The 13,480-nt window shown below is 36.0% G+C and overlaps 1 long non-coding RNA gene across 1 annotated transcript; it reads left to right on the forward strand.

Annotated features, from left to right (window-relative positions):
* The first annotated feature begins 365 nt into the window (after positions 1-365).
* Positions 366-6,198, forward strand: LOC123403688. The gene is made up of 7 exons (XR_006611536.1): positions 366-721; positions 1,159-1,330; positions 1,438-1,565; positions 2,854-3,012; positions 4,909-4,963; positions 5,070-5,169; positions 5,775-6,198. It is a non-coding gene; the product is annotated as an uncharacterized LOC123403688 (long non-coding RNA).
* The last annotated feature ends 7,282 nt before the right edge of the window (positions 6,199-13,480 follow it).

Genomic DNA, 13,480 nt, shown 5'->3' on the forward strand with positions numbered 1-13,480 from the left:
GGAAATAAAGTTTCTTTTGTCCAGCCCATGTACAGGGTGTTTGCCATTTTATTTCTGTCCTTTCTTTCTACTTTAATTAGGAAAAATCTGGTTCAACCGGCCGATTTCCACCCATCATCCGCCCCCAGTTCCACGCGACGTGTGTCTTGCATTGGGACCACCAACTACTATAGCAAGCGTTCCTTTTTCTCCTCATCTCCGCAAACGAAACTATACTATAAAAAAACGAAAAGCCAGATCCAACTCGCCATCTCAGTCGTCTAGTTACATCATCAACAGTCATAAACCATCCTTAACGAAATACCTTACTTACGAAACGCTAATCCCATCCGCCCACCGCTTCTTCTCATCTGGCACATCGTCGCCCCGCCAACCGCTCCTGCGCCCGCCCCCGCCTTCCCTTCACGACTCCAACCCCTCGACACTCCCGTACCCGCTGACCAGTCCATTTGTGCCCTCCGAAACTCTGCTTACGTTTTCATCTTCCTCCTGGCTGCCTCGCCGGCCACTCGTCGCCGCCACAGCTGGAGCTAGCAACGAAGCCCGGGGAAGGAATCCACCGTCGCAGCGCCGCTCATTATAACACATCAGCGCAACCTAATTGTTCTCCCTCCGCCGCGTCGTGTCATCCTTGGATTTGTTTTTGCAGACCGCGACCGGTGGCCTCCGGAGGCAAGGTTCATCGAGCCCGCCCACCACGGCGATATTCGCGACATCAAGAGTAAGGCCGCCCTCCCTCTTTGTTCTCGGCGTTAGTTCGCTTCACCCCTCGCTAGATCCGGAGGGGCTTAGGGTTTAGTCACCTGGCCAGTAGCCGCCGCGTACCTTACCGGCGAGGTACGACTATGGGGTGTCGATTTCTCTCACGATTTATACCGGAACGCCCGCCGGGGCTTGATTTCTTGCGGGATTTGTGTGGATTCCTTCCTGATTTGGGGGCTCTTTTAGAGCATTAGACATCCAAAAAGGCATTCACGGTTCCGTTGTCAAAATGAAATCCTTGATTTGGGGTAAAAGTGGCCACATTTTGTCTTGATACGTCGTCCCTGTCATGATTGATGATTTAGAATGACGTCGGTGCTTAATCCCCCGGCCACTTTCTTGTTAGAAGTTAGGTATTTAGTTACAAGTTCTTACTAACACTTTTCTCCTTCAAAGATTGCAAAGGAGATGGACGTGCACGGCCACGGGATTCCGATGACGGTGGCCAGCACGAACTACATGGGCATGAACGCGCTCCACGATGCAGGTGGCTACGGCAAGCTGCCCGTCTACCAGTATCTCGTTGAGGAGGTCGGAATGGAAGTGAACAAGCCTGACACCGCTCAGGGTAACTCCTTCATTCATGCCTTTCCGGTCTTGAACTATAGGTTTATCTTATCTTATGATTTGATGACCATGAACATTAACTTGGTTGTGTGTGTATCTTGATTACAGATCTTACACCCGTAGAGCATGCCATTAACTATGGCAACCTTCCTATCGTTAGTTACCTTCTTGACCATGGCGCTGATCTGCATCAGCAACGCTCGGGAGACATCACTCTTCTTCAGCTACAGTCCGGGGTATTAAACAGACGGATCTTCCATTCGCTGTCATTTTCCTCTGTCGAAGAGCAGGCCTTAGTTTCATGCTCAGGGTCTTCACTACTACCATGCCATGCTCCCTTGTTTTGTGATGGACCGTACATGCATGTAGCAACAGATGTCATGTTGGACACCCTTTTAGTTGAATCTGGAGGGAACACAAGAGCCCAGCTAATCTAATATAAGCAGTTTTATTGTTGCTATACATTAATACAACCCTGATGTTATCCGCTTCTTATGTCCATCAGCGAGTGAATAGCAATCAGTCTTATGAAAAATTTAAACATAGTTGTCACATTAATTAGTAAAAAATCCATGTGTCATCCATCAATATTTATAGGCATTGTATCTATCCTTATAATCACCACTATAGTCCGCAACAGTCCTGCCCTACGGTCGGCATGTGCAACGGCTAGCTAGCCAGCAGCCCGACGAAGGTAGGTTGTCAATCCCCACTCGAGCACTCACCATTTTTATTAATAGAATCAGGCATTGGATCTGGATAGGGGAGAACTAGGGAATAAGGGTTAGCTATTGTGACAGTGTGATCGTGATATGTCAGTTTAGGGAATCGGGGATTGGTTCGTTAGGGGTTAGGGCAAGGGGCTAGGTTCCTGTGCCCACTGTGACATTGTCCAACTAGGATGCTATATTTAATTGATTTATTCATAGAATGTAAAAAATGTATAGTTGTAATGAAAAGGATCGTAGGCATTGCCTTTTTTCCTCAAAAACATCAAGCGAAGAAGAAGGCTTATTGTTGAACATACTAGGCTTTTTAATGTAAAGTTCATGCTTAATTGTGAATTTTAATATGTTTGTAATACCATACTGATCTGTTTCTATTGTGCTATTGGTATATATGTTAATTCTATGCTAATATGTTGATATGTCATGTTTGTGCTAAAACAAATCTTTAGGTGGAATTCCCTGTTTTCAAATCCTAGATCTGCCGTTGCTGGCCGCCATCTCCCGCTCCAAGGTCTCTCTGATTAGACGCCGTCGACTAGATCCTAGCCCTAGGTCACCGGCACTCCAACGGCTCCTCTCAGTTCACCGCCTGCTTGCCGCTCTCTCCCTCCTGGCTTGTCGTGTACTACCTTGTCCCTTCAGTGTAGGCCAGTGGTACTTAGGAAATGAACTACATATTCAAATGTGTATGGTTGAAGTTTTATGTTATATGTTTACTTGCAAGACCACATTCATCCTGTGTATTTTCTGTGTTTTTTTAAAGGCTGTCTTTCTGTGTTCGCACTTGAAACTGCAGGAGGTGTGCAATGAGATTGTTGAAAGCAGAGGAGCTATTGCGGAAATTGCTTGAGGGTGGGTCCAAGAAGAAGGCTCGGCTAGTCAGGCTCGATGTCAGCAGTAAGTATGTCGGGCTAGCAGTTTATGAACAACAAAGCAGGTTTGCCTTGCCTCTGAGGTATGTGCTTCTAGCAATTGGTGTTGAGGACATGTTTCTTGATCCAAATGTGTTGCTGATATGTTGCGATACTTTGCCTTGTTCCTTATCTTTAATCTAAATGTAACTTTTCTGTGTCCTTGCAATTCATACCTTACTTCACTATGTAATGATGTAAATGTAAGTGGCCATATACTCACATGTTATTTACAAGAATGGTTATATTGCATTCCTCTTAATGTCTTAATGGAGTAGAGTATTTATAGTCCATTTACTCAATGTTTGACAATTTTTTGTTGTACATAATACAAACCATCTTGTCGGAATTGGACCATCTAACCGCCAACAAAGAAGCACTATTAGTAATTCATTGAATTTTTATGTGGACATACTTTGTGCAAGACATAAGTCCACTTTATGGGAAATGACTGTAAACCTTCAATTTTTGTAGGAAAAACTGGTGTTGTGATTTGCAAAATTCTGTGGCATACAATTCTATTCTAAGACCTGTTTTGATCACACACCTTCTTTACCTTCATATTTATGTGCCATGTAAGGCTTGTTTGGATGGTGATCATGACTTTGCCATGTTTGATATGTTTCACCCAGACCTAGAGTAGCTTTACTGAGTATAGTCATGATTGATGTTGCCATTACATTCTCAGTTTCTTGGATGTGAGCTCCCATGTTAAATCTGCAATTATGTGCTTATTATAATACTTTTAACTTGACAAAAATATCACTATGATAGCCCAGTAGCTTATCTTTTCCACAATTTGGCGATGAGGTAGATGATGCGCTTGTGTTTCTATAATATAATAAAGTTACATATTGGGATTGAAAAGTGCATTGATTATCTCATGTAGTGTCTTCGCTAGGACAAAGACAACCATCAACTTGGAGTGTGATGGCCTCCTGGATGGGTATCACAACTCTTAACTTGAGATTTGTGCATAGAACTGGGCTGATGCAAGTTTGGTTGAAGCTAATTTATAGATGTGTGCTCGGAGACAATAAATGCTTAAACTGGAAGTAATGTCAATCTTTTGGCACATCCGAAATAATAGGAATAGTAGAATCTTCTAGCAAAAAGAGAAGATAGGTTTACCATTTATTTAGTAAGTTCAAGTGAAGACAATCATGTGGGTAAAGCATGCACAAATAAAATCAAGGAAATATACACAAATATGTTAGTTTTCCCTTCTTAGTGTGTGAACAAACTTTAATTTTGTTTACATCTCCCCTTGAATCTCTTCAGTTATTTTGCAATACTGCACCAAAAATTTCCCCAAAGAACAGGCACGCAAGCTGCATGTAACGTATTAGGAAGCAGTACTACACCATATCATGCATACATAACTCATGTTAGGCTCAGTTTGCCATCTAGTGGCCTTTCAAGTGTAGTTTCCTCTTTTCTTGTGTGGACAAATTTTAATTTTCTTTACTTTTCCTCTTGAATCTCATCAGTTATTTTGCAATATTGCACCAAAAAAATCCCCAAAGAACAGGCAGGCAAGCTGCATGTAACGTATTAAGAAGCAGTACTGCACCATATTGTGCATACATAACTCATGTTAGGCTTAGTTTGCCATGTCGTGGCCTTTCAAGTGTAGTTTTGCTATTTAATCCTCTAATAACTAATTGTCGGCCTCTTTTTTAGAACCATAACATAACTTTCTTACTACAGTTATTAGGGATTCTTACAACTAACAATATTTCAAATAACAGTGCAGCACATCACAACACATCAAACACCGACAGTGGTGTTTCACGAGTTTACAAACTTAGTAATTTCTCATTCATTACTTTTTCAGTTGTTCCATATGCTATATTTTTCCTGATTTCTGTCTTCTTTTTAATTTTCAATAATGCACATTGAAGATGCTATCATTAGTGCCATTTTCATTTTGTGAATAGGTTAACAATTACTCCCTTGCGGGGCTTGTTGTGGGTTATCCATTCAACTTACAAGGTCAATATTCTCGAGACGTACAATGCCCTTCTGGTAGCATGGTTCATCTAGTAGTATAGTTCACCTCTTCTTTATGTTTTCTAATGTTTACTTTTCTGTAAAGCAGGCATCACAAGTAAGCCTTCTCGTAGGAGAACTTTGTAAAACTGGGAAACATGCATGATGATTTGAGCTACACATATTGGGATGAATTTTTTACCTCAAAGGTGATAGTTCCTTTCCTTTTGTGTGTCAAATAGGATAGGGGTGTGGACTGCAGTACTGTTTTGGCCATCATATACATTGAAGTCTTCTAAGAGATGAACTTCATGTATGTAACACTGGTTGATATATTATGTGGGCTGCAGTACTGTTTTGGCCTCTATGTATTGGGGTTCCACCACCGATGCCTCGCCCCTCTATGCGCGAGCCGCCCTCCCTGCATGCGCATGCGCCTCCGTCGTCCCACGCACGCCACCTGCCCTGACCCGATGCCTCGGCCGCCGAAGGGTGCTGATTGTTGAGGACATGTCCTCAGGGAATGAGTCGAGGGTGGTAGTGCCCACATTGCTCGGTGTTTTTTTAATATGTCATTGTACTTTTGATTTCTTGAATACTTTATATGTTGCAACAATGATGCTTTAAATCTTTAGGAGAGACGATAGGAAACCAACTGGTCAAGCTGAGTATTGCCTCGAGTAGAACTTTTTAGTTCCAGAGAGTATGTCCTTATTTTATGCAATGTTTTGTCGTGTTAATTATGACGACGTTGTCCGAAAATTTAACCATTGTTGATAAAGAAGAACAAATTTGGTATGGCCTTCTTGCACAGGACCAGACCTACCTCGGTTGGCAAGGTGGTGTTCAAATCGGAGATTCAAGCTTGCCTCTCCATGTGCTTTATTGAGGTGGAACAAATTTCTTGGTGACACCCAATTTGTTGTTGGTGTGATGCGGGAGGTAGAGCTCCGCGTGGCACTGAAGAAAGAGACCAACATGTTCAAAAATCAAAGGCGGTGCAAGGGGCATAAAGAGGAGTTCCACATAGGAAATGATCCATGATGGGAGGGACACTTCCGAGGCAATGAGATGCCGACGTGAAAACATCTAGCTACACAGAAGGGCATTTGCTAAACAGAAATTCCTTTTAAATTGTTATAAATTTCAGTTTAGACAATGTTATAAAAACCTTACATGTTATTGTGGCAACCATTGTCATAGACAAATCAATTTGGATAATCAAAACATTGAACTTAGAGCAACCCCAACGGGGCGACCCATTTTGTCCGCCGCCGTCCGTTTCGGTCCGTGCGGACAAAAGTGATGGCCCAACGCGCGAACCCATTTTCAAAACGCGACCGCTTTGCGTCCGCGCCGACCCATTTCTGGCTCAAATTTGGGACTGAAATGCGTCGGCGCAAACACGAAGCGGACGCGCGGGCGTCCTCTCTGTGTCCGCATGTAGCCGGCCTGGCCTACTTGTCACACAGCCACCCACCCACCTCTGCCTACTTATTTAATTCGCTGGCCCACTCTCACCCACCTCTCTCCTATTATTATAATACTAGAATGCTACCGCCCACTTGCTTTCCGTTGGACGCATGTGTCGATCCATTTTAAAAAACGGACACGAACAGGCCGACGAACGACCCAAACGGATGAAAAGCAGACAAAGTGCGCGTTCGTTTGGGTCGTCCCGTTGGAGTTGCCCTTATAATTACACGTGCGTTGCACGTACACTGTTACTAGTGGATAAGAAAGCCACAAGCGTCTAGGCATGGGCGTTGTTGTCTTCGCAGGCGCAAGTTAGCCATAGGCAAGGTCGGCCATCACCAATTTTTTTTTGCAACATTAACTGTGTTGTGATTTTTTTCCGGAACACCACTTATGCTGCAAAAAAGAAAGAACAAAAACTTCTATAACATTACCTATGTTGCAAAAAAAATCCGCAGCATCACCTATGTTACAAAAAAGCGAAGCCCAAAAATATTTCTGCAACATGATATATGTTACAAATGTTTTCCGCAACACAACTTTTGTTACAAATATTTCTATATCTCTGTTGCAAATATTTTCGCAGCATCACCTATGATCTTTGTTGTAAAAAATATTCTATAACAAACTCTATTATAAAACAATTCTATAGATGTTTTCGCAACACGCAGAAAATATTCTATAACAAAGTCCGTTGTAAAAAAATTGCAGACGTTTCCGCAACATGTTCTGTGTTGCAAATTTTTTTATAATATAATCTATACTGCAAAAGTTAAAATGCCCGTCAGACATTTGATGACGTTGGTGTGATGGGGATTTTTTTTGTTTTTGCTAAAAACCTCTTGTTATCAAAGGAACGAGCACACAACACTACATTTGTTGCAACGGGGCAAGAACATTTGTTTTCTATAACAATGATCTTATTTCCGAAACACATGCCTTGTTTTAGAAGAAGAAAAAGGTTTCGCAAGAGCACAACAAGGTTTGTGTTTCTGCAACACGAGCCTTGTTGCAAAGGTTCATACACGCTCACTAGAACAAGATCGGGTTGTTGGCGAGCTCATTATCCTACGGCTATCAAGGTGACGTATGTTTTCTAAACATCATCCGGCGGACGCATAGCTGTCCCCATTTTAATTTACGGATTTTGTGATATTTTCTGCCTTTCTTATTCTTCCGAGTTTCTCCTATTTACTCGGTTTCTCTTTTTCTGTATTTTCTTTTCTTGCTTTTCTGTGTTTTATACAAGATTTTTTCCAAATATGCGATGAACCATTATTACAAAAAATATATATTGGATGTACTTAAATATTCTAAAATAACTTATATGTTGTATGAGCATTTTTTATGTGAAATAAACATTTTTACAACACAAGATGACACTTTTTCTAAATAAAATATTTTATATATACATACTACAATATAGGGGTAGTTACCTCATATATTTCATATACTATCATGTGGTAGTATATATATTACTTTTTTATTATAAATATTCTCATATATAATATATATATATGATATTTCAAAGTGATCTATAATAAAAAAATGAAGCTGGACCATTGTTTTTATTATATTTATGAAATACGTATATACTTGTACATTAAAAAAGCATAGTTAAAATATGATACATACTAACAAAAAATAATATATATATATATACTATTTAAATATTATTATATATTATATACTACTCATATATATTTTCTAGTTTGATAGATAGTACATCAACATATACAATGCAAGTGGTGGTAATTATAATCGGGTAGTAAATAACATTTGTATGATGAACGTTTTTTTGGATTATAGTAGGATGCATTTTTTCCTATATATATATATACATATAGGGTCGCGCTATTCGTCACCATAGGTAAGGAATAATTATTCTTCACTCTACTCTATTTTTCGATCAATGCATCCTATTTTTACGTCCCATAATTTCTTCTTACTTCATACCTAAAAAAGTAAGGAAATATTAAATCACCATAAAAAATATTTTATGGTACAAAAAATATTTTTCTGGTCTTGTAACCTATATAACATAAAGTTACAAGCGTAAAAACATAGTGCAAAATATACATAAAATATACTTTTTCTGGTCTCATGACTTATATTTTTGTTTTCTTATTTCAAATTTTATATAATCAACCAATATGCATGTAACTATTTATAAATAAAAATATTTATGAAACGATCATAAGATTACCAAGGGTGAAAATTACTCATTGTATATTCTGGATGATAAATAATGTTACTATATATACACATACATATATATACATATATACACCCAAGATAATCTTATTATCAATTTATAAATAAATTACATGTGGAATAGAAATAGTTCTACATTTATATTGAATCACTACGTAAAATTTAACATAAAAACAAAAATATAGATCAAAAGACCAAAAATGAATTTATTGTATGTTTTACGTTATTTTTGTATGTTGGTAATTTTATATGACATAAAATATTTTTACGTTGATTATATATTTTTTCCGGTCTCTTTTTACGTTTGGAATAAGACAAAATTTAAAATTATGATGCATTAATGTTAAAATAGAAGAGGGTGAAGAATAACTATTCCTCAAACAAAATGACGAATATATTTATATATATATATATATATATATATACTATTCAACACCCATGGTGCAAAACAAGTTATTTTAACCCAAGATAATTTTATAATTGTTTCATTAATAAATTACATTTGATATATAAATAGATACATTCATATTGATTAATGACGTAAAATTTGATATAAGAAAATAAAATTATAGATCACAACACCATAAAAAATGCTTTTATGTACATTTTGTACTATGATTTTACATTTATAACTTTACATAGAATAAAATATTTTTATGGCGATTATATATTTTCTTACGTTTTCTCTTTACATGTAAATTAAGATAAAATTTATGAAACATAGAAATACGACGCATTGATATTAAAATAGAAAGGGGTGAAGAATAAGTATTTCTCATCCAGGGTGACGAATAACGCGACCATATATCAAAAAACGTAATGAAATATTAAATCATCATAAATAATATTTTATGGTACATAAAATATTTTTCTGGTCTTATAACCTATATAACATAAAGTTACAAACGTAAAAACATAGTGCCAAATATACATAAAATATTATTTTTCTGGTCTTATGATTTATATTTTTGTTTTCTTATGTCAAATTTTATATAATCAACAATATGCATCTAACTATTTATAAACAAAACGAAATTTATTTATAAAACAGTCATAAGATTACCAAGGGTGAAAATAACTCATTGTACACCCTGGATGATGAATTATGTTACTATACACACACACACACAGACACACACATATATATATACATATATACACCCGAGATAATCTTATGATCAATTTATAAATAAATTACATATGGAATAAATAGTTCTACATTTATATTGAATCATTACGTAAAATTTAACATATAAGACAAAAAAATATAGATCAAAAGACCCAAAAAATGAATTTATTGTATGTTTTACACTATTTATGTATGTTCGTAATTTTACGTCACATAAAATATTTTTACGTTGATTATATATTTTTTACGGCCTTTTTTTACGTTTGAAATAAGACAAAATTTAGAATTACGATGCATTGATGTTAAAATAGAGGGGAGTGGAGAATAACTATTCCTCAAACAAGATAAGGAATATATGCAAATATTTGGGGCACCTAGGTACCCGGGCTCCTTGCCTTTCAACCATTAGATTGCATCTAGATGTGCGCTGTCGTAACGGGTATGTTTGTTAACGGGTTATTCTATTAAAAGTTGTTAATCAAAATAATTGTAACATAATTACTCATTGAATGCCATAAATATGGCCTCACACACCATGCATGGCAACATTCCTTGTTAAGAGACGTAATAGGAGAGAGAAAACAATAATTAATGTGTCTTAATTAATTATCTTTTATTTCCTGTCATGTTTCATAGATGGACGTAAATGTAGGTATGTGATAGTCATTAGGAATAGAAAAAAACTATTTGTTAATAGAAGGGTATGGACATGAATATTGATTGAATTACCAGCACGTACACATGGGTATGTTGAGTTTATGTATAATTTCATTAGGTACAATACCAACACATAAATATTTCCGTTGGGTATAATACCCAATACCTACATATATGAAAATATTTATGGATATGTGAGATGTAAAGTACTCAATATATTTTTAGGTATGTGCATGTTCATGGTATTTCTCTACAACTACATACCCTCGCATGAAATGTATAAGCATATACCTTGAAAATATGTAGATATGCGATATTTATGAGTATGTACAAATAAATTTAACATATAGGTATGCACGTACATACAAATATCGTGCTTATGAAGTTATATATTTAATACTCTTAAGTTTCAGTTATATATAATATCCAATTATATGTATATTTTCATTATCTATAATTTACATGGTACGTGTATATTTTCCTTAGGTATAATACCTCGGGTTTGCATATATTTTCATCGGTATATTATCAACACGTACATATTTTTAGTAGGTATAATACCTACCAATATGTACATGTGCATGACACATATTTCAGCTTTGCATGCGTGGGAAGTGCCTTTAAATGGCACAGGTTCGATGTTATCTTTCATACAATTACAAATACTTAACATTATATAAGGACAGTCTTGCTTGCAAATTTATGACGAAACAAATCAACAATTATGGAAGCTGTCTGCAACCAAATGCATTAGCGGGTTAGACCCGAACAAGGTGCCCAGGCACCTAGGTGCCTCAAATAATGTACCTAATTGTTTCGTTAATAAATTACATTTGACATATAAATAGATACATTCATATTGATTCATGATGTAAAATTTGACATAAGAAAATAAAATTATAGATCACAACACTATAAAAAATGTTTTTTATGTACATTTCGTAGTACGGTTTTACGTTTATAACTTTAAATAGAATAAAATATTTTTACGATGATTATATATTTTCTTACGTTTTCTCTTTATGTGTAAATTAAGATAAAATTTATGAAACATAAAAAATACGACACATTGATGTTAAAATAGAAAGGGTGAAGAATAAGTATTTGTCACTTAGGGTGCGGAATAGCGCGACCAAATATATGTGGGGCACCTACGTGCCTGGGCACCTAGGCACATAGGTGCCAATAGAGCAAGTCATATCCATTAATATATGATGCATAATTCATGGAATAATGGTTTTTCATGTACTATTTGCATGCAATGGTGCCTTAATGATCAACAATTGCTTTTCAAAAAATAAAGTTGTATTGATTTCCTAGAAATATTTCCCTTCCAAAACAAAATTCCATGGTGTTTATTCTATATACGTATTTTATGCGTTGTCATATATACATATAAAATGTACGATACCCAATATATCATATGACTATTGTATGATGTCCATGGTATAATATACCTTACGACGATAAGAATAAACATACCTCTCATTGGCATACCCAATGTATCGTGTACCCTAATGTCTAAATTGTACGTATACCCAATATACCTATGTGCTTATTGGGTATAAATTGGATATACCTATGGTATCATATATCTATTGAATTTTCATATGCATATTTCCAATTAATTAATTTTCAAGGTATTTGATATTTGAATAAAACTTAAGACCAGGTTGTACCCAACGATGATAGGAGTATAACATACGCCCTATTGAATATACTCATTATATATGTGCCTATTGTAAAAAAAAAACGTTCCACGACTGAATACAATATACCTCTTACTAATACATTATGAAAATATATCTTTATGTACGTGTATAAATCATGACGCATTAACTTCTGATTTCTCTCTCTCTCCTATTTCTATTAATATCTCTTAAATATTCAATGTCGTCATGCCTGACATTCTATTTCCTGTTTTCTACTAGTATGTAATTGTTGCCATGCATGCTAATAATGGTCTTATTTATGATAGGAATTCAGCCATAAATATTTCTAAATCAGCCAATTGTTATGTAGTACATTAACACGCATCTAAATGCAATCGTGTGGTCGAAAGGCAAGGAGCCTGGACACCTAGGTGCCCCAAACGGTCATAGACACACACACATAACAAATGTTTCATACGATCGGGTGTAGTTACTTTAATTTTTGTTTGGTATGTTGTATATAGTATCTATCATATCGGTGAGTATGTACGCGTAGTATATTATATATAAGAAATATTTAGATAGGATATATATAATACTTTCTAGATAGTATGTACCATATTTTTTAACATACTCAGTTTTATGTACAAATATGTACATATTTCATAATATTATAAAAATTATGGATTAACTATATTTTTCTATGTAACATACTTTATAGTATTTATATATAGTATGTAAACATAATCAAAATGATAAATTAGTATACATAATACTATATGATAGTATATGAGATATGAGAGTAACTACACCCGGTAATAGAGAGAGAGAGTTTGAAATATGCAGTGAACATTTTTGAGTATGATGAACATTTATTAAATAACTACCAATTCAATGGGAGGGGTACATCGCACTACAAGGAACATTTCTCAACGTTCGCTTGTCACAATATCCAAAGATTGAAGCTTGGGGATGCCCGGGCCATCCCCACTTTACTTACAACATGGCTCAAAAGGCTAAGGTTGGGATGCTAAGTCATTCCTCGTCAACGTATAAGTATGTCTTATTGAATTTTTTTTATTCGTGCATGCATTAAGTGCAGCTTATTTAAGCATCCATTTTTTTTGGATAAATATAATCACGACGTCTGAAAGTCGCATATGAGGAGGGATAGAAAATTTGCACGGTTGAATATTTACTCTATGCTTATCACATATATATGTTTGAGTAAAAGTGATGGTTGAAACTAAACTCTTTGTGGTTTACTTGTACCTATTGGGAAGTTGATAACATGGCACTTGATTTGAATGTCATGTTGGGCATATTTTCATTGGGTTGGTTTCGAATATTTAGACATGTATGTTTAGTAAGAACGAAACTTAAAAAGGAATA

The sequence above is a fragment of the Hordeum vulgare genome, chromosome 6H (assembly GCF_904849725.1).
Source record: "Hordeum vulgare subsp. vulgare chromosome 6H, MorexV3_pseudomolecules_assembly, whole genome shotgun sequence".
Taxonomy (NCBI): Eukaryota; Viridiplantae; Streptophyta; class Magnoliopsida; order Poales; family Poaceae; genus Hordeum; species Hordeum vulgare.